Source organism: Onychomys torridus, unplaced genomic scaffold, assembly GCF_903995425.1.
Source record: "Onychomys torridus unplaced genomic scaffold, mOncTor1.1, whole genome shotgun sequence".
Lineage (NCBI taxonomy): Eukaryota > Metazoa > Chordata > Mammalia > Rodentia > Cricetidae > Onychomys > Onychomys torridus.
This window is the reverse complement of record NW_023414046.1, coordinates 2,514,823-2,542,735: the sequence shown is the minus strand read 5'-3', so window position 1 is coordinate 2,542,735 and position 27,913 is coordinate 2,514,823. Positions and strand designations below refer to the sequence as shown.

The following is a 27,913-nucleotide window of genomic DNA, read 5'->3' as shown; positions in this document are numbered from 1 at the left end:
CTGTTAGTTTTTATTCCTTAAGTTTATAATTATATATTTCTAAATCCCTGGACACTTCAACACCTAAAACTCATCCAGAGTGCAACATCTTTACCCACTTCCTTAAATACAACAACAAAACGAGCCAAACCTGTGTGCTCAGGTGGCCCTGAGAAGGACTTGATATAAAGAAAATTACTGACTGGAGGTTTGTAAGTGCAAGTTCAATCTGCCTGAGTTAGAATCCCAATTTCATTGCCAGGTAATTGATTGCACTCAGCATTGTATCTGAAATAGGAAATACTAGATACAATATTAGAAATATTAGAAACTTAGATAATATTATGCCAGTTGTGAGGTTTGTGTCATGTGCAAAAACATTCTGAAAGAAACCGTTCCAGTATTTTATCAAATGCTGTTAAGATTAGCCTTGCAGGGCAAGCATGGCGGTGCACACTTCTAAACTCAGGCACAGGCAGGCAGATCTCTGGGAGTTTGAGGCCAGCCTGGTCTCCATAATGACTTCGGTGACAATTGGGGGCAACACGGTGAGACCTTGCTGCAAAACTGCAATTACCCTTTCTTTCCTATGCTGAAATAACATGTGAGAGGGTCAGACCTGAGGCTAGAGCACATATATTTCATTGAAGTTCCATGCAAAGTCATTAAAAGCAACTGTTTTCTTTATTAATTTACTTACAGAGTTTGAAAAACATACCTGATTGTGATTTCACATACAAGATAGTAATCGCTAATTCTACAGCTTTGCCAAGAATTTTCAACAATTAGTAAAATGTTTGGTGTTATTTTGAACGAGGTCTCACTACATAGCCCTGGCTGGCCTCAATTCAGAGTTCTGCCTTCTTCTAGCTAGTGCTGGAATTTAAAGGTGGGCCAAAATCCACATCTGGATCCTAAAATGTTTTCTTGCAAATATTCAGGACATGCCAAGTGTCGGTGGTGCATGCCTTTAATCCCAGTACTCAGGAGGCAGAGGCACATGGATCTCTGAGTTTGAGGCAATCCTGGTCTACAGAGAGAATTCCAGGACAGGACTATACAGAGAAACTGTTATGCCCAGATCAGGACCCCAAAGACACCACGGAAAACTGTGGATGTCCAGAATGCAACAGCAAGGTTTATTTTGATTAAGTTTACAAGTTGCGACAGGGAAATTCGTTCCAAAACACTCACTCGTAGCAGTGAGGCTGGGAAGAGCTTGCTCTACCTTTGTGAGGCTAGCTTTTTAAAGGCTAAAACCGCAAGCCCTTCAGGGGTTGGCTTGGGTGCTACTGGGATTGGTTTATTTTTATCTCTGTTCTCTTTTAATTGGGTGAGGGTATGTAACCTTTGAATTTATTGGTTGGGGGGTTACAATTATCATTTTGGGGACTGTCCGGGACAAGTCCCAGGCTTTGTCCTTGAGCTGCCATGGGGGCTGGCTGGCCTAGCACGTACTGACTGTGGGGGCTGGCTCAGTGGTCTGGGCTCTGTCCTTGAGCTGCCCTGGACATAGTGAGGGATCACAGACAGTAAACACCTGGCTGAACTTTGAGCAGTCAGAGTATGTGCAGAAGGGAGCTACTGCAAGGACTATGTCTTTTGTTCATGGCCCTCCCAGAAACTGCTTACTCAAGTCTCAGGAAACTGAAACTGAGGCCTGATCTCTGAGAGAAGACTGAGCAGCCTGTTATGGCATCTGCTTGGTCCTTTCAAAACTATCTAAAAGACAAAACAAAACAAAACAAACAAAAACAAAGACAAAAGGAAAACAAAAAAGCAAATATTGAGGAAAGTAGTTTGCTGTGGATATCGCTCTGTATAAATAAAATGCTGTTTGGCCAGTGGCGGGACAAGAGAGAAGAGAATTCTGGGAAGTAAAGGCTAGGGTGGAGAGATATGGCGAGCCACCGCCATGACTAGGAAGATGTAAGGTAAGCCATGAGCCACGTGGCAAAGTATAGATTAATATAGAAATGGGTTAATTTAAGATAGAAGTAGATAACAAGAAGCCTGCCATGGCCATACAGTTTGTAAACAATGTAAGTTTCTGTGTGTTTACTTGGTTGGTTCTGAGCGTCTATGGGCCTGGAGGGTGAGAGAGATTTGTCCTGACTGTGGGCCAGGCAGGAAAACTCTTAACTACAGTAGTTTTCTTTGGGGAGAGGAGACCCACCTCACCTCACTCATAAGTGCATCCCTACTGTTCATCTGCATGTGGTACAGTAATAATTTTTTCTTGGGACTTTAATCATTCTTGGTAGAAGTGACATAGTTGAAGGGATTTCTCTAACGTGAGTGCTCCAACAGCACTGAGTGGAAGACAGATTTATTCACCAGTGGACTGAAGACAGTATAGTTCCTGAAAAACTTCAGTTTGTATTCTTTTATACACTAAAACTATAAAGTGGGGGAGAGCCAGCAAACAAATGGGACTTTAATGGCCATTAGCTGGAGGCTTTTTCTTTTCTTTTTTTAAATATGGAATGCTTCACGAATTTGCATGTCATCCTTGCACAGGGGCCATGCTAATCTCTGTATCGTTCCGATTTTAGTATATGTGCTGCCGAAGTGAGCACGGCTTTTTCTTTTCAAATGCATATGTTCCAGTTGACAAGAGTAAGTAAGGTGCAAACCACTAAATAAATCAACAAACCAGTATCTAATGATAGGTCTTTTTTTTTTCTTTGTAGCTTTGGCTGTTCAGGAACTCACTCTGAAGACAAGGCTGGCCTCAAACTCACAGAGATCCACCTGCCTCTGCCTCCCCAGTGCTGGGATTAAAGGTGTGCACCACCACCACCGCCACCACCACCACCACCACCACCACCACCACCACCACCACCTGGCTGAAGAAGTATTTTCAAATGATTGGAATGAACAAGAGGTTACAAGTTATTTCCACATGCACAAAATGTTCAAATTCTTGGCACTGGAACTCTGCCATGAACTTACGTAGTTACCGAAACGTCATCAAACAAAAGGGCTTTGATCTGTGTGCACACGAGCTCTGACCTATAGAGCATCTGAAATTGGCACAAGCAGTCTGTCCGATGTTTGGTGTCCCCTGATGATCAGTAGCTGTTCCCTAACTTCCCGGACTCTTGTCGGAGCTCCTCAGCTTTGATGCAACAATTGATACAAATGATCACAGTCATTTGCTACTGCAAATGATGCTTTTCAGTGTCATCTAGCCAACTGTACTTCTGTCAGCCAATTTCAATACTTAGAATACAAAAATGTTTTCAAAGAACATTTCCTTTTTTTTTTTTTTTAAAGCCGAGGATCAAACTCAGGGCCTTGGGCTTGCTAAGCAAGCGCTCTACCACTGAGCTAAATCCCCAACCCAGAACATTTTCTTATTTACTCAAATCAAAATATCCTATTCCACTGAAATATGTGACAATTTTGAATATATTTAGTTTTTTTCTTTGTAGTACACTGGCTTGTGTCTTAGTATTTGTCTATGAATCTTCTATTATCACTATTGTTGGTTTTAATGTGCGGTGCGGTTACCAGTACGAGAAAGGTCAAAAGGCGTGACAAAACCCATTATCAGCAGAGTTTTATTAGGAGAGGGGAGGGGCAGAAGGGAGTGACCAGGCCTGTGGAAGACCCTTGCAGAGAGAGAGAGAGAGAGAGAGAGAGGAGAAGAGGAAGAGGGAGCAGGGGTCTGTGATCCATTTCTTAAGGATTCCCCTGCACATGTGCATATGGGCTTACAGAGCTACACCACACATGTGCACATTGCAAAATCATGTTGCACATGGATTTTGAAGGACATAAGGCCCCTTGCTTGGCTGCTGAACTGCACATGTGCAGTTACATAGCTGCAGGAGTGGCCAGAATTCCAACGACTATGCTCTGCATTTTCACTAAATACTTCCCCAACTTTCTAAAGAACTGAAAATTTAGTTTCCTGCATACCCTTAGAGATTTTTCTAGCTGTGCCCGAGCATATACGTTGTCAGTCACAATATCATCTCTATAAAGTTCTCACCATCTTGCTATTGATAGGTTTTCACTCCACAATGAATGTTTTGAAGAGAGGAAAAAAGGAGTCTTTCTTAAAGCATTTTCTTGGATTTTCCTTCAGGAAGAATTTTCAGATGTCTACTGTTTAGCAATAGGTAAAGACTTTGACAAATTCAGTGAATTTCTTCTGGTTCCCTACAGTGGAATTTCTAATGTGCAATAAATAAAGCACAATGGCAAACATTTATATGACTTCTCTCTAATATGAATTTTCTGTTGTGCGACATTTCAGGAAGTAATTAAAGGCTTGGTGACATTCTTTAGATTAACACAGATTGTCTTCACTATAAATTTTTTGAGGTTGATAAAGTAAAATATTTTAATTAAAGGCTTGCCACATGGTCACATATTGAGAATTTTTCCTCACTATAAACTCTTGATGTTTTCTAAGATTCAAAAATTCCTTCAAAGCTTTCACAAGTTTCTCATGTTCATAATGATTCTCTGGTGTGGAGACTGCTTTGGTCCCTATGGACAGAGCTCTGAAAAAGCTTATACCACATTATTTACTATGGAAAGTTTTCTCTCCAGTATGAATCTTCTGATGTCTTTTAAGGTTTGCCAACGTGGTAAAGGATTTGTCACATTCACTACATTTGTAAGGTTTCTCTCCTGTATGAATTCTGTAATGGATATTAAGATGTGATAAGTGATAGAAGGCTTTACCACATTCTTTACAATCATGAGGTTTCTCTCCTGAATGGATTTTCTGATGTGTTCTAAGAGATGAAGATTTGGTAAATGATTTGTCACATTCACTACATTTGTAAGGTTTCTCTCCAGTGTGGATTCTGGAATGGACTTTAAGGTGTGATAGTTGATAGAAAGCCTTACTACATTCTTTACAACCATGAGGTTTCTCTCCTGCATGGGTTTTCTGATGTGTTCTAAGAGAAGAATGTTTAGCAAAGGATTTGTCACATTCCTCACATTTATAAAGTTTTGCAGCATGAGTGCTCTGATGTCTTCTACAAGTTGAGCAGTGTGTAAAGGACCTGTCACATTGACTACATTTGTAAGGTTTCTCTCCAGTATGGATTCTGTCATGGCTTTTAAGACAGGACAATTGAGAAAAGCCCTTACCACATTTTTTACATTGGTAAGGTTTCTCTCCAGTATGAGTTCTGTAATGGTCTTTAAGGTATGACAACTTATAAAAGCACTTACCACATTCTTTACATTTGTAGGGTTTTTCTCCAGCATGAATTTTCTGATGTATTCTAAGGGTTGAACACTGGGTAAAGGATTTGTCACATTCCTTACATTTGTAAGGTTTCTCTCCAGTATGGGTTCTGTCATGTTTTTTAAGTTGGGACAATATATAAAAAGACTTACCACATTCCTTACATTTGTAAGGTTTTTCTCCAGTATGAATTTTCTCATGTGTTCTAAGAGATGAGCACCTGGTAAAGGATTTGTTACATTCCTGACATTTATAAAGTTTTCCAGCATGCATATTCTGATGTTCTCTAAGAGATGAGCAGTAGGTAAAAGATTTGTTACATTCCTTACATTTGTAAGGTTTCTCTCCGGTATGGATTCTGTCATGTTTTCTAAGTTGGGACAGCATATAAAAGGACCTACTACATTCCTTACATTTGAAAGGTTTTTCACCAGTGTGAATTTTCTCATGTGTTCTAAGAGATGAGGACCGGGTAAAGGATTTGTTACATTTCCAACATTTGTGAAGTTTTCCCTCATGGATGTTCCGATGTTCTCTAAAAGATGAGCAGTAGGTAAAGGATTTGTCACATTCCTGACATTTGTAAAGTTTACCCTCATGGATGTTCTGATGTTCTTTAAGAGATGAGCAGTAAGTAAAAGATTTGTCACATTCCTTACATTTGAAAGGTTTCTCGCCAGGATGAATTCTGTAATGGGTTTTAAGGCTGGAAAACCACTTAAAGGACCTGTCACATTCTGTGCATTTCCATAGTTTCTCTCTAGTACAAGTTCTCTGATGTGTTCTGAGGCTTGAGCAGGTCCTGAAGGATTTCCCACATTTCCTGAAGTAGTGTGGTTTTTCTCCATTATGAATTCTTACCTGTACAAGTTTGGGGGTAAAGCCAAACGACTGATCACATTTGTTATATTTATATTCTTTCTTTCCTATAAAGATTCCATGGCTCTGACTTATGTTTGAAAATAAACTTAAAGGATTTGCCAACATCTTTAGATTTGCAAAGTTCTTCTCCAGTGTGCATGCTTTCATGTCTACCGAAGTGTATTGCTTCAATACAGTCATCGTGTGATTTTGTATCCATCTGTTTTTGTAGCAGTTTTCTGTGGTAGTATTTGTTTTGTACAGTGTCCATTTGGGGGATTCATGAAGCATTTTGCCAAGCTCATTACATTTGCACAACTTCTGTTGAATAGCCACATGCTCAGAGACAATACACTTTGAGTTTTGATCAAAGACCTTCTCAAATTCGCCACGCATCCCTTGGTACTCTAGAAAACGAGCACAATTAGGGTGAATAGGTTTGATGCATGATGAAACAGATTCAATACCTGAGTTCTCTAAGTAAATGCAATTCTCTAGAAAAGAGCTGTTATGGAATAATTTTTTTGTACACTGTGAAGATGTGTCTTTGTCAAGGCACCTTCTGACTGCATTAATAAAAGAGCTTACTGGCCAGTAGCTAGGCTGGAGGTATAGCGGGGATAGCAAGACACAGAGGATGCTAAAAGAAGAAGGGCAGAATCTGAGGAGTCTCAAGTGAGATACAGAGGAAGCAAGAGATAAACATGCAGTGCTGAAGCAAGGTACCACCACGTGGCAGAGCGTAGATAAGAAATATGGTTTAATTTACAATGTAAGAGCTAGCTAGTAACCAGTCTAAACTATCGGCCAAGCATTTATAATTAATAATAAGTATCTGTATGGTTATCTACGAGTGACTACTGAGATACAGCAGAACTCTGCCTACACAGAGCTCTCAGCAAAGACTATCCTTTCACTATCATTGCATGGAAGCTACTGCATGGATGCTCAGAAGAACCTCCACTCTGATCTCCATCACAGATACCAGCCTTTTAACCCTACCTAAACTGTATTTGTAAAAAAAGTAGGACAAATAGTTGAAGAAACAACAGTAAACTTTGGGAACAGAGCTCTCTGATGGATTACATTTGAAAAATGTTACTCTGCCAAATTTCTCCCCTCAGAAATATTACATAACTATTTAAATGCAAAATATCTCCACTTAATAAGTGTACTGCTTACGCATCCTTCCTCAGAATATTCAAATTTCTTTTATTTAAGTTTGAATTTTTTCTTATAAACTTGATAGAGCTAGGTGTGGTGCAGCATGACTTTAATCCCAGAATTTATCAGACAGAGGCAGGCAGGTCTCTGCGAATTCCACTCCAGACTGGTCTACATATTGAGTCCCAGAATAGCCAGAGCTACGTAGAGAGATCCTGTCTCAAAAACAAACAAACAAAAATTGTCGTAGAGATTTTTTTTCTTTTTTTGGTTTTTCAAGACAGGGCTTCTCTATAGCTTTGGAGCATGTCCTAGACTATCTCTGTAGATTAGGCTGGCCTTGAACTCACAGAGATCCACCTGCCCCTGCCTCCCGAGTGCTGGGATTATAGGCGTGTGCCACCGCCACCTGGTGAGATTTTTTTTTTTTGAGCTGAGGATCGAACCCAGAGCCTTGCACTTGCTAGGCAAGCGCTCTACCACTGAGCTAAATCCCCAACCTGAGATTTTTTTTTTTTTCTCAAAGACACATTAAAATCATTGAAAGTTATGGGTGTAAAGAAAATACTTTTGCTAAATATCCAAAGCTGTAGATCAAATGGGGCAGGGATGTCATGGGTAGTTGTTATGCACTCTTTATTTCAAACCCTATACTGTCTGATATCTACAAACTCAGCCCTTTGTTCCCTGTCTTTCCTTAAATAGAAATTCTCAAGGTCACTCACTATTTTCACTGATTTCTAAGGTTATTTTCTGAAAGGATCTTTGTGTGTTTCTCTCATGGAGAAAGCGAATGCATGTAATATGAAGACATGGCTGCAAGAAAGGAAATTACAGAGCTATCCTACTTCATGAACTCATGTTAGATTATAACCTACAACATTATTCCGACTTGAAGACATTAGCAAGATGGCAGTGTAGAAAATTTCATATTCTCATGCTAGCATATAGTACATCACTGACAACACTGTTCAGCACAATTGCTAAAATAGTTAGGAGCTTGCCATTACACAGTAGAATAAGACATTAAGTTTAAGTAAGTAAGAAACAAGGATAATCATTTCTTAGATATTCAGACAATTTTTTCTTTCTCTAATTAGAATACTAAAATTAGTGGAAGGCCAAGATAGAAAGCCAAGAGTTGAAAAGCAACAAATTCTGTGTGCGATGGATGGGAGAGAGAAAACTGGAACAGGGCAGGTTTCAAGTCGGCGGCAGAAACAGGGCCCCAAAAATTAAACACAGAACTATGAGACATTCACCAGACAAAACAACCACTTTGCCATTGTCTCAAGGACATATACAAGACTAATTCTGAAAGTATAAAATAGTAACAGTGAGATTCCAGTTCTTCTTGATCAGAACATCAGTGCCACAGACACTGGAACCCAAAAAATGTGTAGGAGCCGGGCAGTGGTGGCACACACCTTTAATCCCAGCACTTGGGAGGCAGAGCCAGGTGGATCTCTGTGAGTTTGAGGCCAGCCTGGTCTACAGAGCGAGATCCAGGACAAGCACCAAAACTACACAGAGAAAACCCTGTCTCGAAAAAGAAAACAAATCAAACAAAAAGAATGTGTAGGATGTGGATGTGTTTTTATATGAAATCACTTTATAACCAGTTGACATATTTTCAGGTGCTAGCTTTGGCAAGCCCTGTAGTATGCAAAAATAAAATAATTATAAAGGATCATGACTGAACTTTATAATAGAATGAAGATAGTAAAAGTTAATATGAAGAGTAAAGAAGTTAAGACAGTCATGAGAAATACAGAAAACTTCCTAAAAAGTGTTAGCATGTTTTTTACTTTCAGTGATTTTCTTAAAATCATACCAAAGTAGAAGATGCAGAATTGCTTCAAGAATTGAGACAGAGTGGCTGGAGAGATGGCTCAGTGGGTGCTCTTCAGAGGACCCATGCTGAATATGTAACATGCATACGGCAACTCCAACCCTTTGTAACTTCAGCTCCAGGACATCCAAGGGTACCAGGTACCCAAGTTGTGTACAGACATACATTCAGAGAAAGCCTCCATACACAAAAATTACACACATAAAGCAGGGGGGTGGGGGTGGTGCACACTTTTAATCCTAGCACACAGGAGGCAGAGGCAGGTAGATCTCTGTGAATTTGAGGCCAGCCTGGTCTACACAGTGAGTTCTAGGACAGGGTTGAAAGCTACACAGAAAAACCCTGTCTCAAAAAAAAAAAAAATTACATAGATACACAAAAATTAAAAAAGAATTGAAACAAAGAAATAAGATTAAAAAATATATATTTCCTGCCATAAATCTATTTCAAATCTAAGGACACAAAATGTTGAAATTTTAATAAGATATCTGTGGTGGTTTCAATGAGAATGCATTTCACAGGCTCATATATTTGCATGCTTAGTCCTCAGCTGATGAACTGAGAAAGGATTAGGAATTGTGTCCTTGTTGGAAAAGTATTGCTGGGAGTGAACTCTAAGGTTTTAAAGCTAACCCAGGCCAGGTGTAGTGACACTCTGCCTGCTGCCTTTGGATTAAGATGTAAAGTACTCAACTACTGTTCCAGCACCATGCCATCCTGCCTCCCACGTGCTCCCCTCCAAGGTGATAACCAACTAACCCTTTGAAACTATACTCAAACCTCCAATTAAATGCTTTCTTTCCTAAGAGTTCCCTTGGTCATGGTGTCTCTTCACAGCAATAGTGGCTAAGACTATACCCCATAGCCCTCATGGACAGCACTTACACAAAAACTGGAACGACACATATTAGAACTACCCATGCACAAGGGTGACTTGCAAATTCATGAAGCATTCCACATTAAGAAGATCAATTTCTGGGCAGTGGTGGTACTTGCCTTTAATCCCAGCAAGAGACAGGTGGATCTTAGTGGGTTTGAGACTAGCCTGGTCACACAAAACTAGTCCTAGGATAGCCAAGGCTAAACAAAGAAATCCTGGCTTGAAATAAACAAAACAAAACAAAGTGAAAACAAAAGAGAAAAGGGATCACATGAATATAGATAACAATGAAGAACTGAAGTATACAAGTAAAAAACAGGCAATTCAAAATCAACACCATCAAAACTAAAATAAAGACTACTAACTAAGAATAAAATGGTCCATTCCCTATAAAGAATTTTATCAATATGGATGCATTTCATAGCATATTTTCCTAATCCATGAAACAATCATTGACAGGAATGAAAAAAAATAACACATGATGATTATAAAACATTTCAATATCTACTATGTAAAGACAGATGATAATATCAGACAGAACGTCAGGTCTGGAAAGAAACACACAAACAGTAGACATGGACTATCACCAGCAGCTCTCCCGAGACTCACCCACATGGAAGGACACCTCAGTCTACTCATACTTAAAAGAACATGCTGCAGGATGAATCCTGTCTCAACTAATTGAACAATCATAAAAAGAAATGAATGTGCTAGGCATTGTGGTGCACGCCTGTAATCCCAGCACTCGGGAGGCAGAGGCAGGCGGATCTCTGAGAGTTTGAGGCCAGCCTGGGCTACAAAGTTCCAAGACAGCCAGGGCTACTCAGAGAAACCTTGTCTGGAAAAACAAACCAACAAACAAAAAAGTTACAGCAATGAAAATCACTTAGTATTGGCCTGAAGTCTGATAACTGAAGACATGAATGGTTACTAAGACAGAATCCTCCTCCCTCATAGTCAAATAAAATTGCATTTGCATACTAGTAGTACTTCCAAGATAATACCTGTGCAATAAGAATAACGTCTTCTAACATTTACAGTAGAATGCATCTTGAGGGCACTGCATTAAGTAACGTGATCAAGAATTAACTCTAGTGAGACAGAACATGGCAAAACCATTTTCTGTTTTTCCTTCTTCTTTCACTGGAATCTCTGTCTGGTTCATTCACTCACCCCTACCTGGTCTGGCACTTGGATTTGCTCCAGACAGGGGACCAGGTCTGCTGTGCATACAATAATACCTGTGTATCAGAAAGTGGCACATGATTTTGTTGGATTCTATAAAACGTATTAGATATCTAAAAAGATGACATAATAGAAATCCTAATAGCTCACTGGTGAAAAGGACTCAGTTGTGGTTCCTAGCACCTGTGGAAGCTCACATCCCTCTGTAACTTTCAGACTCAGGGCATTTGCTGCCTTCTGCTAGCTTAGTTGGGCACTCTGAGCACTCATGTACATGCAGGCTAACACCCATGCATAAAATAAAGTAAATAAAGCTTAAAGCTTAAATAGGGCTGGAGAGATGGCTCAGAGGTTAAGAGTACTGACTGCTCTTCCAGAGGTCCTGAGTTCAATTCCCAGCAACCACATAATGGTTCACAACCATCTGTAATGAGATCTGGCACCCTCTTCTGTATACATAATAAATAAATAAATCTCTTTTTTTTTTTTTTTTTTTGAGCTGAGGATCAAACCCAGGGCCTTGCGCTTGCTAGGTAAGCGTTCTACCACTGAGCTAAATTCCCAACCCATAAATAAATTTAAAAAAAAAAGAAAGAAAAAGAAAAAGTCCTGTCACCTTAAAAAAATAAATAAAGCTTAAATATTTAGGGAGCATTTTCAGTTTCCACGCTGAGATTTGCTTCCTGTTAAGACTGAGTCAAATGCAATGGTGGAAATGGAACTCCAGGATTTGTGGGAATATTATCTCTCATGGAGTACATCAAATGGAAATGGAACATTAGGATGTGGATAGGAATATGGTCAGTTTCTGAATGAATCCAATGCAATGTTGGAAATGATACTTTGGGATGTGGGTGGAAACACCTACTACTGGGTCTGTGAATGAACTGTGGGCCTGAAAAGAAGCCTTCAAAAGGGAGAACATGATGAAAACATCAAATACCAGGAAGACTTAATAGTAAACATTACCTAGATTCCTATAGTTTCTAAGACAGCTACCCAAAGAGTATCCACATCTACACAGTAGGTATATACCAAGGATCAGTTACAAATTCTTTGAGAACAATATCCTCACCCACAGAGATGAGGTTGCTGTAATTCTCCAGCATCACATCAATGTACAAAGCCCTCTGAGCAGAGTCCAGGTATTCCCACTCCTCCTGGGAGAAGTCCACAGCCACATCCCAGAATGTCAACAGACCCTGAAATGAAAATAAATTTACCATGTGTAGAGTACTTTCCTGGGTACAAAGAGTACAAGAGAACTGGGCCATGTTTTCTGCTGTAAATGAAGGAGCACAGTCATTCAGTAAGATGCTTTCTGGAGTAATCACACTCAAAACTGCACTGTCTAACGACGGGAAAATAGGATGACATTATATTCCCAGGAACAATATATTTTTAGGGCATATAAGATATAAATTCGGCTGGGCGGTGGTGGCGCACGCCTTTAATCCCAGCATTCGGGAGGCAGAGGCAGGGGGATCTCTGTGGGTTCGAGGCCAGCCTGGGCTACCAAGTGAGTCCCAGGAAAGGCGCAAAAAGCTACACAGAGAAACCCTGTCTCAAAACACACACACACACACACACACACACACACACACACACGATATAAATTCAAGGTGTGGACAGAGAAATACATCTTTTTTATCAAGGCTGTGTTCGTTTAACATAGAATCACAGTTTAGGCATTTCAAACAGAAGACATGTGATAAGCAAAACTGCGCTTCTAAATGCCAAAATGGTAGACCTCGCTAAAACAGACACTGGATCAACCTTTTCCACAGTTAGGTCTTATTGGACTATATTCTTTTTTTGTTTGTTTGTTTGTTTTGTTTTGTTTTGTTTTTTCAAGACAGGGTTTCTCTGTGTAGCTCTGGAGCCTGTCCTGGAACTCACTCTGTCAACCAGGCTGTCCTCGAACTCACAGAGATCCACCTGACTCTGCCTCCTGAGTGCTGGGATTAAAGGCGTGCACCACCACTGCCTTGCCGGACTGTATTCTAATAAGCTCTGGTGAGCTAAGGATCTAGGATCAATTCTCTAGCTCCACAATTCTGTAGAGCAAGGAGGCAGAACTTGGGAGGCAGAATCTATGGATGAATTAAATGTCAAAGGCTTTTCAAATACCAGGTGTGGTGGAACACATCTTAAATCCCACTCAGGACGTAGAAGTAGGCAAATCACTTTGCATTCTAGGTTTACATAGTGAGTTCCAGACCAAAGTTGCAAAGTGAGACACTGTCTCAATGTAGTAAATAAAGAAATAACATAACATAAATAAATGAGTCATCAGTCTGTCAGAAAGTTCTGGTTTTCTCACAGTAAGGAGGGAGCAGCAACAATCCATACCACTAATGCTCCAGACATTCACTATATAATGAGATTATTTTATGAGAATATTTTGGCAACCCTGAAGTACATATAAACTCCAGGGCTGGGCAGTGGTGGCAACTGGCTTTGATCCCAGCACTAGAGAGGCAAAGGCAGGCATATGTCTGTGAGTTCGAAACCAGCAAGTACAGAGTGAGTTCCAGGACAGTCAGGGCTATAGAGAAACTCTGTCTTGAAAAACCAACCAAACAAACAAAAGAGAGGAGCAAAGAAACTACAATCTGAATCTGCCAACAAGAGCATCACTTTAGGCCAGCGGCTCTCACCCTCCTTAAAGCTGTGACCTTTTAATACAGCTCTAGGTTTGCCAGAGGGGTCATGACCCACAGGCTGAGAACCCTGCTTTAGGCCAAGAGGACACACAGAATCGCAGTACTCTGCACTCATTAGAGAGCTTAAATATTCTGCATGAGGATCACAGCCAGTAAGATCTTGTCTAAGATGACTTTTTCCATAAACAGTTCAGTGACAACAGCAAGGTGCTCCAGGTGTCTGCGTCTGAATATGCACTTTCATAAAACTAGTTTAAGGCAATCTGGTAAGAGGCCTCAAATGGAGCCTCTGCTGAACATGGCCTTCCTGATATATAAGGACACACCCCCCATCCTCTGTAACAATCGGGTATCAACACATTTCTCTAATTATCAATCACAGTGGAAAACATCTTCAGAACCACAGGTCTTGAATTCATTTACCCTTACAAATATAAGCTGGGAAGGACAGATGAAGGGAAGGCTGTGGTACAGAGGTCATGTATATTTACTCAGTTAATCTTATCTGTCAGAAGAAAAGGAGAAACAAGTTTTAGATACCATAAACACATAATTAAAGGCCTGCCGTGTTTTACTATATAACAATTCTGTAGATGAGAAGTGGCATGACACTGACCTGGAATGTATTTCCCGGAGAACCAGCCATTTTTCTCCTTCTTGCACTTTTGTACCAAAGTGTCAAAAAGATAAACCTAAAATTTATATTAAAAGCAGTTAGGAACAAAGTCATAAACCACATAAAAAGACCCAAACACTAGAATAATACCAAATGTCTTGTCAATATCCCTCCAGCCAGGAGACTATGAAACAGTGTGTTTAAAGCCATGATAGAAAACAACCATTAACCATATTATTGCACCCAGGCAACATGTCTCTAACAGTTGGCAAAGAGGTAAGTGCGTTTGGAGACAGTCAGGTGAGTTAACAGGTCATTTCACCCAAACATACTGAAGATAACAAGTAGAGCAGACTATGTACACAGAATGAGAGAAGAGAGGTTGGGGGGGGGGTAGTAGAACTCAGCATTTAAGAGCACCGGCTGCTCTTCCAGAGGATGCAGGTTCAAATCACATGGCAAACTACAATCACCTGTAACTCAGAGAGATATGACGCCCTCAGGCCTTTCAGGCACCAGGCTTGCACATAGTGCACACACACACACACACACAAGCAAAACACTCATACACATAAAAAACAAAATAAAATAAAAACAAAACTGAGAGATATGATGCCCTCAGGCCTTTCAGGCACCAGGCTTATAAATAGTGCACCCACATACACACAAGCAAAACACCCATACATATAAAAAATAAAATAAAATAAAATAAAAGCAAAACCGATAGAGAGAGGAATTATCTAAGAGGATACAGGAAATGAGATACGTGTGAAGAGTAAGTGAATATAGGAGAGCTGGGACTTAATAGGTCAAGTACAACGTAGCCAAAAAGCAAAGCACTGTAACAGAGAAGGAAAAAAAATAGTACCAATAATGCAACCACCTACAACACCACCAACAAAAATATAGGGAAGAAAAATCCTGAGAACCAAGTCTGGGTAGAAACAGAAATGAAATGTCACCTGACAAAGTTCAGCTCAACAAAATCTCATGATGGAATTCCTAAAAGAGCTATGAAGAAATGGAACATGGCTCAACACCATAAAGGACGTTTTGTCAAACCTAGGCCAACAGTACACAGTACGGAGAGAAAACCGAACATCATTGGCAGGAACACTAACAGGACAAAGGCGCACACCTTCTTCAGTTTTACTTAATGTGGAGCTCTGGCGGCTAGCAAGAGAAATTTGAAAAAGACAAGCAAAAGATACACAGATAGGATGTAAAGACACCAAAGTGCTCTTTTCCTCAATGATATGATCACAGGGGTAAAACTCCCTACTGATAGCTGGGCATGGTGGCACACACTTTGATCCCAGGACTCGGGAGGCAGAGGCAGTCGGATCTCTGTGAGTTCGAGGTTAGCCTGGTCTACAAAATGAGTTCTAGGACAGCCAGGGCTGTTACAAAGAGAAACCCTGTCTTGAAAAACCTCCTAAAAAAACAAAACAAAACAAAACAAAAAAAACATACCCCCTCCCCCCGCTACTGACAACATGAGGAACCCTTAGATTTGTCAAATGCTTGAAGTAATGTTGAAAATGCAAAATTAACATATAAAATCACTACTTTTTCCACATATCAATAACAAGAATGTTAAAAACAAAATTAAGAAAATAACCCATAAACATTACCTTAAAATCCACCCAGGAGACAGATGTGGTGGCACAAGCCTCTAATTCCAGGGCTCAAGAAACAGAAACAGGTAGATCTATGTGAGTTCAAGGCCAGAACAGCCAGAGCTACATAGTGAGAATCTTTCTCAAGAGATAGATAGATAGATGGTAGATGATAGACAGACAGACAGTCAGACAGATAGATAAAAATCCATCCAGGAATACTCCTAAAGAATAAGATGCTAATTAATTAATTAACTTTGACTTTTATGATGAAAAATTTAAGGCACTCAAAAAAAGTGATAAAGATAATGAAATGCATTTCCATGCACACCAACGAGGGAAAATGACACAAGGCACAGTATAAATGTATATATTACCAACAGCAGAGATTGATCTATTAATGCTGTGATCTCAGGCCATAATACAGAGCCACATGACCAATAGCACCATGGTAGAGGCAAAAGAGTAGGCCCAGCCCAGGGCAAGGAGAGCAGATCCAGAACCAGCCCAAGCAGCTAAGACCAGCTGTAATTTTACCAAAATACCAAAATCTTAAGCTGCAGGATAGGCAGTCTCTTTAACTGATGGTGTTGGGAAAAGTATCTATCCACATACAATATATGAACCTGGGTCTGATTCTCTCCCCTTGTGCAATGAATAACAGACCTTCATGTATGAGCTGGAAGTATGAACCTGCAGAGTAACATGCAGGAGAAAAATGTTCATATATGGACATAGGGAACTAGTTTTTGAATAAAATTACAGATCACTCGGTATCCACACTCATGGTCCTAAACAATAACAAACAAGGGAGCCGATGCAGGAGGAAGAACACAGAGATACAGTATCAGTAGGAATTCCAACTCATTGCACCCACCATATAGTAAATATGCAACTTTTTTTTTTTTTTTTTCCGAGACAGGGTTTCTCTGTGTAGCTTTGCACCTTTCCTGGAACTCACTCTGTAGCCCAGGCTGGCCTTGAACTCACAGAGATCCACCTGCCTCTGCCTCCCGAGTGCTGGGATTAAAGGCATATGTCACTACTACCTGGTAAATATGCAGCTTTTTGAACAACCAAACAAGCAAAACAAACAAACAAACAAAAAACCATACTGGACTCAATTATATCACATATGTAGTTCTGTGTAGAATTACTACTAATTGAAACACATTCTTGTAAAGAGTGACTTCAGAAATCAGTCTTAAGGGTGATCATAAGAGAAAACCCATAGAAGATGCTAAAATGAAATTTATAAAGTAATTAAATTATAAGAATACCAATGAAAAACAAAAGAACTCAGAAAAAGGAAAAGACGTGTGTGTGTGTGTGTGTGTGTGTGTGTGTGTGTGTGTGTGTACATATACATACAGATAGATTAGATATAGGTTGGTAGATAGATATAGACAGATAGACAGACAGGAAGGAAGGAAGAAAAAAATGAAAACACAGCAATTCACTTCAAACATAATAACACAAAATACTAAGAAATTAAAAAAAAACAAAGTTTACATGCAAGGCAGTGGTGGCACACGCCTTTAATCCCAGGACTGGGAGGAGGATGCAGGTGGATCTCTGAGTTTGAGGTCAGCTTGGTCTACAGCATAAATTCCTAGGACAGTCAGAGTTACACAGAGAAACCTTACCTCAAAAAACAAAACAAAACAAAAATTCCATGAATGTCGGTAAGAGTCAAGAAGAAGGTTAGACATAATTATTGTAGGCCACAGAAAAAGCCAAATCAATCAAAATACAGAGAATATTGATAAAATGTTCCTTCCATTCACTAGAAAGGTTGTGATCAATGAGTGCATTTCACACGATAATTTCCAAAACAGGAAGCCACCACTGGCGGAATGATAGAAAGAATGTAGACAGTGATGCTGGGAAACTTCAGCATCCATTCAACATTCAGTGTTGGATAATGACATCAGTTTTAGTGGGGAAAATGGAGCATCAACAGCACAGGAAAAGGTTACGCCTAGCAGCCTTCCACACAGCAGCAGAGTTTTCTCAAACTTCAGGGAACGTGCTCTACTGTGGCCAAATCTTAGGAACAGACTAAGTCACCAGGAGGAGGTGGTGCTACACGCCTTTAATCCCAGCACTCAGGGAGCAGAGGCAGAGGGATCTGTGAGTTTGAGGTCAGCCTGATCTACAGAGTGAGTTCCAGGACAGCCAGGGCTACACAGCAAAACCCTGTCTCAAGAAAAATAAAAGAAAGAAAGAAAGAAAAGAATCTCTCTTTTCTGACAGAGCTGGAAAGCAGATATTAACAGCAGATGGAAAACAGAAGGAATACATGATGTGAAAATTGACAGGTGGCACGTTCTTATTCAAAAATGAAAAGGCCATGTAGAAGGTTGCCTTCTCTAAAGATTCTAAGAAAATTCCTATCAAAATCTTCTGGGCATTTTTGTAGAAATAGAGAAAGTAATCCTAAAGTGATATTAAATTGTGGGAAACCACAAACATTTCAAAAAGTCTTCAAAGGAAGATCAAACCCAGAGGTGATGTGAAACTCTTGTAAAATTATAGCAACAAAACCACTGAGTGTTGACCTCAAGACAGACAGGCGATATCATTGAGGGAACAATGTACAGGGAGCTTAATACTCTAGAGAGATACTAAACAAATTTTTGATTCTTATCAAAATCCTACTGGCATTGTTTTAGGATGTGGAGAAATTAACCCAAATATTAGATATACAATTTGAAGGAACTACAAAAAAACTGCAAAATTTTTGAGAGCAGAGAAAAACCGAGAGGCATCAATTTTCCTAATTTTATAAATTAAAATTATAGTAATGAAAACTATTTAATATTGATATGAAGAAACTATCAGTGATAAGTATTCAAGAGCAATATCATCAATCACATGCATAGTCAAAAAAATTATATTTGCTTTTTTACTATTAATTCTTTTTGATTGTTTGTGTTTTTTGTTTTTTTGGTTTTTTGTTTTTTTTTTCAAGACAGGGTTTCTCTGTGTAGCTTTGGAGCTTATCCTGGAACTCGCTCTGTAGACCAGGCTGGCCTCGAACTCACAGAGACCCACCTGCCTCTGCCTCCCGAATGCTGTGATTAAACCGGCTGGCTTTACTATTAATTCTTACACAGAAAGTCTCCTAACACCTGTAACAGGATAATCCTGAGGAGATTATTCTCATTAGAGTTCTCCAGAATCATTTGTAATGAAACAGAATGTGGCAAAACTGACTGCATGCCAGTTTCTGCTGGCACTTGAGCTGCTTACCAATCCTTGCCTCAATCAACCCAACACACCTGGATCCTTTGCCACTGTCTCCTCGCTCTTCACCATCCAGGGCTCTTTGTTCTGATCCACAGGTGAGCAGGGCTGGGTGATCAGTGAGTCCTAGACATGAGAAAGAGATTGTTCAGGAAGCACCTGGATTTCGAACACAGCACTGTGCTCACTAGATAGAGAGAAAATGAAATCGAAGATTCTACAAATGGTTCCCCAGCTGTCATGCAGTGCCAGAACACTGAAAATACTTCGAGACCATTTTCAATCACCGCTCAGCTAGGGCTGGCAAGATGGCTCAATGGTTAACAGTACTTGTTGTGTGAATCCTAAATGGTCTTATAATAGAAACCTGGAGACAGATACTAGGGGAAATGCTGAAAGATCAGAGAGACAAAGGAACAAGTCACAGCCTTTTCTCACCTCGCCAACTCCACAAAATCTTTAACTGAATGTCTGAGTCCTCAGACAGAAAGGCCTAATTCCTGTCTCCTCCCGCCTTATATTCCTTCCTCCGCCCAGACATACCACTTCCTGTCTCAACTTCCTAAGTACTGGGATTAAAGATGTGTGATCCCAAGTGCTAGAATTAAAGGTGTGTGCCACCATTGCCTGGCTGTTTTCTTTTTTAAACTGGATTAAAATCCTGTAGTGCAGGGCAGCTTTGGACTCACAGAGATCCTGACAGATCTCTGCCTCCCGAGTGCTGGGATTAGAGGTGTGTGCCACCTCTGTGGCTAACTCTGTGGCTGGCTTTGTCCTCTGATCTTCAGGTAAGGTTTATTTCTTAGATTACAAGTATATCTATTTGTTTGTTTATTTTGTATACAGTGTTCTGTCTGCATGCATGCCCGCATGCCAGAAGAGGGCACCAGATCTCAATATAGATGGTTGTGCCACCATGTGGATGCTGGGAGTTGAACTCAGGGCCTCTTGAAGAGCAGCCAGTGCTCTTAACCTCTGAACCATCTTTCCAGCCCCACCAGCCGGGCATGGTGGTGGCACACATCTTTAATCCCAGCACTCGGGAGGCAGAGCCAGGTGGATCTCTGTGAGTTCGAGGCCAGCCTGGGCTACCAAGTGTGTTCCAGGAAAGACGCAAAGCTACACAGAGAAACCCTGTCTCAAAAAACAAAAACACCACCACCACCACCACCACCCCCTCAATATATATCACAAGTACTGGTTGCTGCTCTGTTAGAGAGAACCAAGAATTGCGTCCCGGCATCCATACAGTGGCTCACAATCATCTCCAATTCCAACTCCAGGGGATCTAACCCCTTTTCCTGGTCTCTGTAGGCACCAGGTATGAAAGTGGTACAGACATACATGCAGGCAAACACATATGAATGAGCAAATTAAAAACAAAACAAAACCTCAAGAGTGGAAATGAAACTTCATGATTGAGCTGGCAATATTATTATATACTATTGAGTCTCTACAAACAGAAATGAAAGAAACCTAACACTTCCCCAAATGAAAAACATGAATAGAGAAAACTTCACAAAAATGTTCTTTCCTGCTTTGAAAATTTTTCACTGTAATATGAGATGTGAGGAACCTGAGGATGAGAAAGAATAATACAAGAAAACTATTCTCATCCACAGTAACCAAACTGCTGTAATTCTGTTGTGGAAATCTCTCTGTAATAAGCAGTCTTAATCCATTGGAGGTGAGAAAGAAGAGGTGTCACTGGTGGACTGAGGTCTCCAGGTCAGTTTGTATTCGCATTTTATAATCTACAACTACAAGGTGGGGCCAGGAGAAAAGTAAGCAGGACTTCCCAAAGGCAGCTTGGGGGCTTTTCAAATGCATGTTAAAGCATGTTAAATGCATGTGGTAAGGTTGCTAATTGTTTCAGCAATTTCTCCAGGTCATTCCGTTCCAAGCAGCACGATGAAGTCCCAGTAGCAAGATCAGCTGTAAAAGCAGAGCTTTAAGTAAATTAAACAAATCAGTAATTCAGTATCTGATAAATGGTCTTTCCCACCTTATTCTACTTCAGTTCTCCAACTCCAATCTCTGTACAAAACCCTTCCTCCTGGGAGAAGTCCACAACAACATCACTGAATGTCAACAAATCCTGAAATAAAAAGCCATGGTTTGAGGAGGGTGGTGGTGATAAACTCCTTGAATCTCAGCACTCAGGAGGCAGAGGCAAATGGATCTTTGAGTTTGAGGCCAGCCTGGTCTGAAGATCTAGGACACCCAGGACTGCAGTTATACAGAGAAACCCTGTTTCAACCCCCCACCCACCAAAAAAGTAAGACTTTGACCAAGTGGCCATGTGCTATTCTTGAACCAAGGAGACAAAAGAAAATTTGAGACTCTTCTGAGGTAGGTGAGTGGTCCCAATTATTCAAAAGTCCTTTGCACTGAGGTGCTGTTCTATTTGGTGCGTTATAACGATGGACATACTGTAGCTTGATAGCCTCACTCTCAGCATGCACAAGGTGTCTTTCTAGATTATAAAATGTAACATTGGCCAGGCGGTGGTGGCGCATGCCTGTAATCCCAGAACTCGGGAGCAGAGGCTGGTGGATCTCTGTGAGTTCGAGGCCAGCCTGGTCTACAAAGCGAGTTCCAGGACAGGCTCCAAAGCTACAGAGAAACCCTGTCTCGAAAAAACAAAACAAAAACCAAAACAACAACAACAACAAAAAGATATAACATTAAGACCTTCACATAAGAGTACAAAATTTTGAGCACTGTATTTACACCATAGAATGAATACATCTCAGATGGAATTAGCCGTAAAATTGTACATAGTAAATGTCAATGCTTACGACCATAACTGTGGAGTTTGCCAAAATATATCTGTGATTCAAACAAATCTACAGTCGATCCTTATGTGATTAATATCTAACAAGCTTTTTAGGTTGACAATCCATAAGCTCTCAATGCCACTCTCCTGAGTAGGGAAGTGGTGGAACACGTTAGTTGAAAAATATGGATAATTTAAAATTTAAGAGCTTTGTTGTTTCGGAAGTAACAAACAGAACACTGTTAAAAACATCAATATAGAAATTCAATTTTGCAACAATATTTATAAGAGACTATTTTTAAAATCTTAAAAGAAAAAATCAGAATCAGTGTAGTTCATACAGTCTAAAATTTGCCAATAGTGAATTTTTTGTGTGAGAGCCGGCTTCCTTAGGAACAGCAGAGAAACTGCTCGCACCCCGTCCTTCCCTCCCGCGTCCCAGCCCCGCAGCTCCTCTGACCTGGGAGGTTCCAGGGCCGCCGGGCTGCGGTTCCCGCCACTGCGCTGTGACTGTGACTTTCCCAGGCCGCCCGCGCGGAGACGGCGGCTCCGGGAGGTTTCGTGTCCCCGCGACACCCCGCCGTGTCCTCCGCACCCAGGTCTGCACTGTGCATCTCCCGGAATCCTTAGGGAAGGGCGAGCTTGCTGCGCCTGCAGCCTTCGGGGCTCCGAGCCTAGCCGGCCCCGGCCACTACGCAGCTGGCTCACATCCCCGCCCACCTACTTCCTCTTTCCGCTCGGTTTCCCAAGCCTAGCGGGGCAGGTGTCCCCTGGGCAGCGCCCTTGAAGTGGGCGACATTCCCAGTTCCACCCTTGCCCTCTGCACTAGCAGTGGCTTGTGGGAAATTCTGTGGCTTCTGCTCCTCCGGCAGGTTAGCTGGCTCTGTTCAGCAAGCTTAACGTAGACAACCAAAATATAGGTGCCATTCTCGCCCGGAGGGGTGGCACTCGCCTTTAATCCCAACCCTTGGCAGGCAGAGGCAGGTGGATGCCTGAATTCAAGGATAGCCTGGTCTACAGAGGGAGTTCCAGTACAGCCAGGGTTACACAAATTCTGTTTGAAAAAAACAAAAACAAAAACAAAAAACTATATATGTATGTCTCTGTGTGTATACATTTGTGTTTATACTTGTATATATGCATTTCCTCTCATGATATATATGAGACATATATACATATATATGTATATACACACATATATGACAGGGAAAATATATATAGGACCGGGAAACAACATGGGTATAAAAAAAGCTGGGCTAGGGCTTGGGGATTTAGCTCAGTGGTAGAGCGCTCGCCTAGCAAGCACAAGGCCCTGGGTTCGATCCTCAGCTCAAAAAAAAGAAAGAAAAAGCCGGGCTCAGCTTTGGACTAAGGTCATAAGTGGGCTGCAGCAAGTGAGTGTGTCATCCTTGAGCAGGGCCACTATGGCCCTCAAAGGGCAAAAAAGTTCCTTCTAACTCTGGTATTCCCGGCCCCTCACTGCGAATTTAGGATGGGTTCAGGCTTACATGATCCTGCCATATGCCAAGAAGCACCTGAGGAATATCTGGGAGGAAAGTGGCCAAGTTTGGGTACAAAAGAATAAAACCAATCCAACTTTCTGAAACCTTCCCTCCTGTGCATCAGTAGCAACAGATGGCTAACAGTAATTTTAATACCTTAAAATATATGATGGAAAAGCTTTAACGGAGGATATTCATGATATGGTAACTCCAGAGAGACTCCAGACATTCTGTGGCACAGTGGCCTTCATTCAGAGTGGTTTGAGCATCGAGGGGAATTAAAAGCTCTTAATATGCAACAATAACATAAAAGGACTTGGTTGGAAATTATATTGTTAACAACCAGAAATCAACTAGTGATGTAGATATGGTTCCAGGAACTCAAAGTCCAAACTATGAAACAGAAAAACCTTAAAAAGTAAAACTCCCCCCCCCCCCAAAAAAAAAGATTCTAGAAAAATGATAAGCTGGGCCTGGTGGTACATGTCTTTAATTTCAGCACTCAGATGAAAGAGGCAGGTGGATCTCTGTGAGTTCCAGGCTCCTTGGTCTACAGAGAGAGTTACAGGGCAGCCAAGGCTGCATAGCAAGACTCTGTCTCAAAACAAAAACAAAATTAAAGGGATATTTCAAAAAGAAATGGCCCATCTTAAAATGAAAAAAAAAAAAAAAAAAAGCCGGGCGGTGGTGGCGCATGCCTGTAATCCCAGCACTCAGTACTTGGGAGGCAGAGGCAGGCAGATCTCTGTGAGTTCCAGTGTCTTTTTTTTTTTTTTCCATCTAAAACACAAAATACAGGTTTAAGATGGAGGTTTTGGCTTTGTGTCTGCTTCCATATCTTATTTGCAGGAATGTTTCCCTCTCAAAGTCATGGACATCTCCAAGGCTCATGGTGAAATGAAAACTTTCTTTCTCAAGATCTGTAAGACCACAACATAGGATGGGAGGAAGGTTACAAGAATATTTTAAATAAGAATGAATATGTATGTTTTGTCCTAACAGTTTAAGAAATGAAAGATGAGGACAATACCATAAAATTTTAGCATGAAGTCATGTCTAAATATGTTATAGACAATTTCTAAAGGATGGCACTTAAGGTTAATATATGTTTATTAAAATTTATTAAAATCCCTGTTATAATGATAACTAAACTGACTTTAGAAACTGTATGTCTAATCAATATAATCACTTAAATTTCTGCTAACTTTGTTAAACATTAACCATTTGGGGGTGAGTGAGTCCTTTTTAACCTTAATCCTTTTTTTTTTTAACTGAGGATCGAACCCAGGGCCTTGTGTTTGCTAGGCAAGCGCTCTACCACTGAGTTAAATCCCCAACCTTTAACCTTAATCTTAATGTTATGTAGAGTTAATATCATAAAGCTGGTAAAGCTGCCCATCAAGGATAAGGGAGTTAAGGAAGGAAAAGGAATATTTTGGTCCTTGCCCTTTAAGCCAGGGCCCCTCTGATAAATTGATCCCAGAGGCCTTGGAGTCTCTGTAGAGAAGATTTTGACCAATATTGTTAGCGTCCCAAGAAATTCCTTTTCCCAAAGTCTGGCATTTAGACAAAAGCAAGCATTCCCTCAAGGATGTAAAAAGATAATTCTTACTTGTTAAAAGGGTCACTCCCATATCCCTGACAAAATGGACGTGTGGCTCTTCCATTAACCTATGACTGTGGTGCCTATTCCAGATGCCTCTGTTTATCTCCACATTCTAAATCCTTCTAACTAATGTTTCCTGCTACTCTCACTCAAGAAAACTCTGGGGAACTGTGGGGTTTGTGGGTAGCCACCCCACACATTTTATTGACTCATTTGTTGATCGACATTACGGCTGATTCTGTGAATTAACAGTGACTATATGTATCTCTAGCCCACAAAGAATTCTTTCCTTTGAGTATTTCCAGGATGACTTTAGTTTTTTTTTGTATTACTTCTCACTACCTTTACATAATGCTGTCCTAATACTCATGTCCATGGACAAGGCACTTGCATGCTACATTAGCCAACATGCTCATCAGCCCTAGTGATGTTTATGATTATAACCATTGTCACCATACTATCTCATTGTTCATTATATCCCATCTTTCTAATAATTATATATGTGGAATCTTATTTATCTGGTAGTCATTTGTATTTGCTTTTGGCAAAATGTCTAGAAAGTATTTAATCCATTTTTAATTGGGTCATTGAAAATGTAATATTATGTTTATAGTTGTATAACTATGTACTTGCCTAGATACAATTGTGTCTTTGTGTATGGATAACCAGATTATGGTTATTTTTTCCTTTGGGAATAGTATTCAAATATTGTATAAAACAAATAGGATGTAAGAGGATGGGAAGACAAGGAAGATCCCCCAGGTCAAACCCAAATGAATCTTAGTAAGCCACCAATAGTTTCATAGTACATTGTTATGCATTACTGTTGACATTGGTGGGGAAGCACTCAAAACTATTATATAGTGTGCTTTTAGAAGTTATAGTACTGATCCGCCATAAAGGTTGAGAAAATACATGGATCTTAAACTGTACTCTTTATTAATGGATAGACTATCATCACCCCTAAGAAGCACTACTCCATTGTGCACTGAGATCCACATTTTATCTGCAGGAAAGGAAATATTCTACAACAGAGAGATGAGTATTTTCCTTTGTGTCTACACTTTACTTAAGAATTTGCCCTAAGTGTTACTATGAATTCCTATGAGTGTCAGTGGAGTGTCTTCAAGGATCGAACTAGATGATCTCTTACATTTTTATCATTAATTCATGGATGAATTAGACAGGACCTCTACTATTGTCTAGGTACACCCCTGCACATCTGTAGTAAGAGTTTTCCTGCCTGTCCCACAGTCAGGACAAATCTCTCTTACCCACCAGTCCCACAGTGGCTCAGACCCAACCAAGAAAGCACACAGAGACTTATATTGTTTACAAACTGTATGACCATGGCAGGCTTCTTGTTATCTGCTTCTTCTATCTTAAATTAACCCATTTCTATTAATCTATACTTTGCCACATGGCTTGTGGCTTACTGGTTACTTTACATGTTGCTTCTCTCATTGTGGTGGCTGGCAGTGTCTCTCTCCAGCCTTCCACTTCCCAGAATTCTCTTCTCTCTTGTCCTGCCTATACTTCCTGCCTGGCCACTGGCCAATCAGAATTTTATTTATACAGAGCGATATCCACAGCACACATCCACACATAGAAAGGAAAAGATTCCACATTAAGCAGTCACTGTAGAGACTCTAAGAGATTTTGGTGATAATGAGGAATGTTTCTCAGGTTTTCTGAGGTGACCAAACTGCCACCTCAGGCAATTACAGCTCTGAGAGAATGTGACATCACAGAATCACAAAGACATAACTAGGGGCCTGTTCTCTGCACCCTTACACAACCTGTGAGCACAAGAGCCCTGAGCTCACTAACTACAGCAGGAGTTCAAGAGTTTATATTTTACTAAGGTAGATAGAATCTCTATGAGGAATGAAAAGACTGTGGGGAAATGATCTTGGGGGTAATGGGCTTCATATTTTTTAACCTAATCCTGGATGATGCCAGGATTAGGAAAGAGGAGTGATTCCTGAGGTATGCACTGAGACAGCAAAGAGTCGCAGCCACTTCTGTGGTATCCTATGTGCATGTAGAGATCTATGACTCCACACTTGAAAAAACATGAAGATACGTCAACGAGGACTACACAAAAATGTGCAGAATCAGTGTATCTAAATTTCAATGAGAATAGAAATATCTTTTACCTTGTTGTCTGAAGTAACAAATTGTGAGAATAAGTATGGCCCTCTGATGATTTGAGTTGCTTTTGGGTGAGACTCTTTCATTTCTAAAATTCCATGGGCAGCATTTAAGGAAGAGCCACCCCCCACCTGCCCATGAGACAGGGTTTCTCTGGTGTAGTCCTGGCTGTCCTGGAACTCACTCTGTAGACCAGGCTGGCCTCCAACTCAGAGATTCACCTGCTTTTGCCTCCTGCATGCTGGGATTAAAGGTAAGTGCTACCACTGCCCAGCTCAGTATTTTTCAGTCTACAAAGAATCTCATATCTTCTCTGGTTTATAAAGTTTATTATCATGTCAATTTTATGAGGTGTCTGTTGTGCTAATTGAATTAATGACTTAAAATGTATATAGAGTGCTGCGGGCCACAGGAATATACCATAAGAACTCAGCTGGTTATGGCAAAGTCATTACCTGGAGGAACCAGGGAATTCCTCCAGAGGAAGTCAAATCCCAAGGAGTTTTTGGTGTTATTTGGCTTGTTATGTATCAGCTGTGTTTTGTTATTAAAATCACGTGTGCCTTCGTAGTTTTCCCAATTG

The 27,913-nt window shown here is 40.5% G+C and overlaps 1 non-coding gene and 1 pseudogene across 1 annotated transcript; both read right to left on the bottom strand.

The window, feature by feature from the left end:
* Nucleotides 1-2,454: 2,454 nt before the first annotated feature.
* Nucleotides 2,455-2,558, bottom strand: LOC118576687. Its single transcript, XR_004943974.1, has one exon. It is a non-coding gene; the product is annotated as a U6 spliceosomal RNA (small nuclear RNA).
* A 1,039-nt stretch (nt 2,559-3,597) lies between these two features.
* LOC118576681 lies at nt 3,598-22,863 on the bottom strand (annotated as a pseudogene).
* Between the last annotated feature and the right edge of the window lie 5,050 nt (nt 22,864-27,913).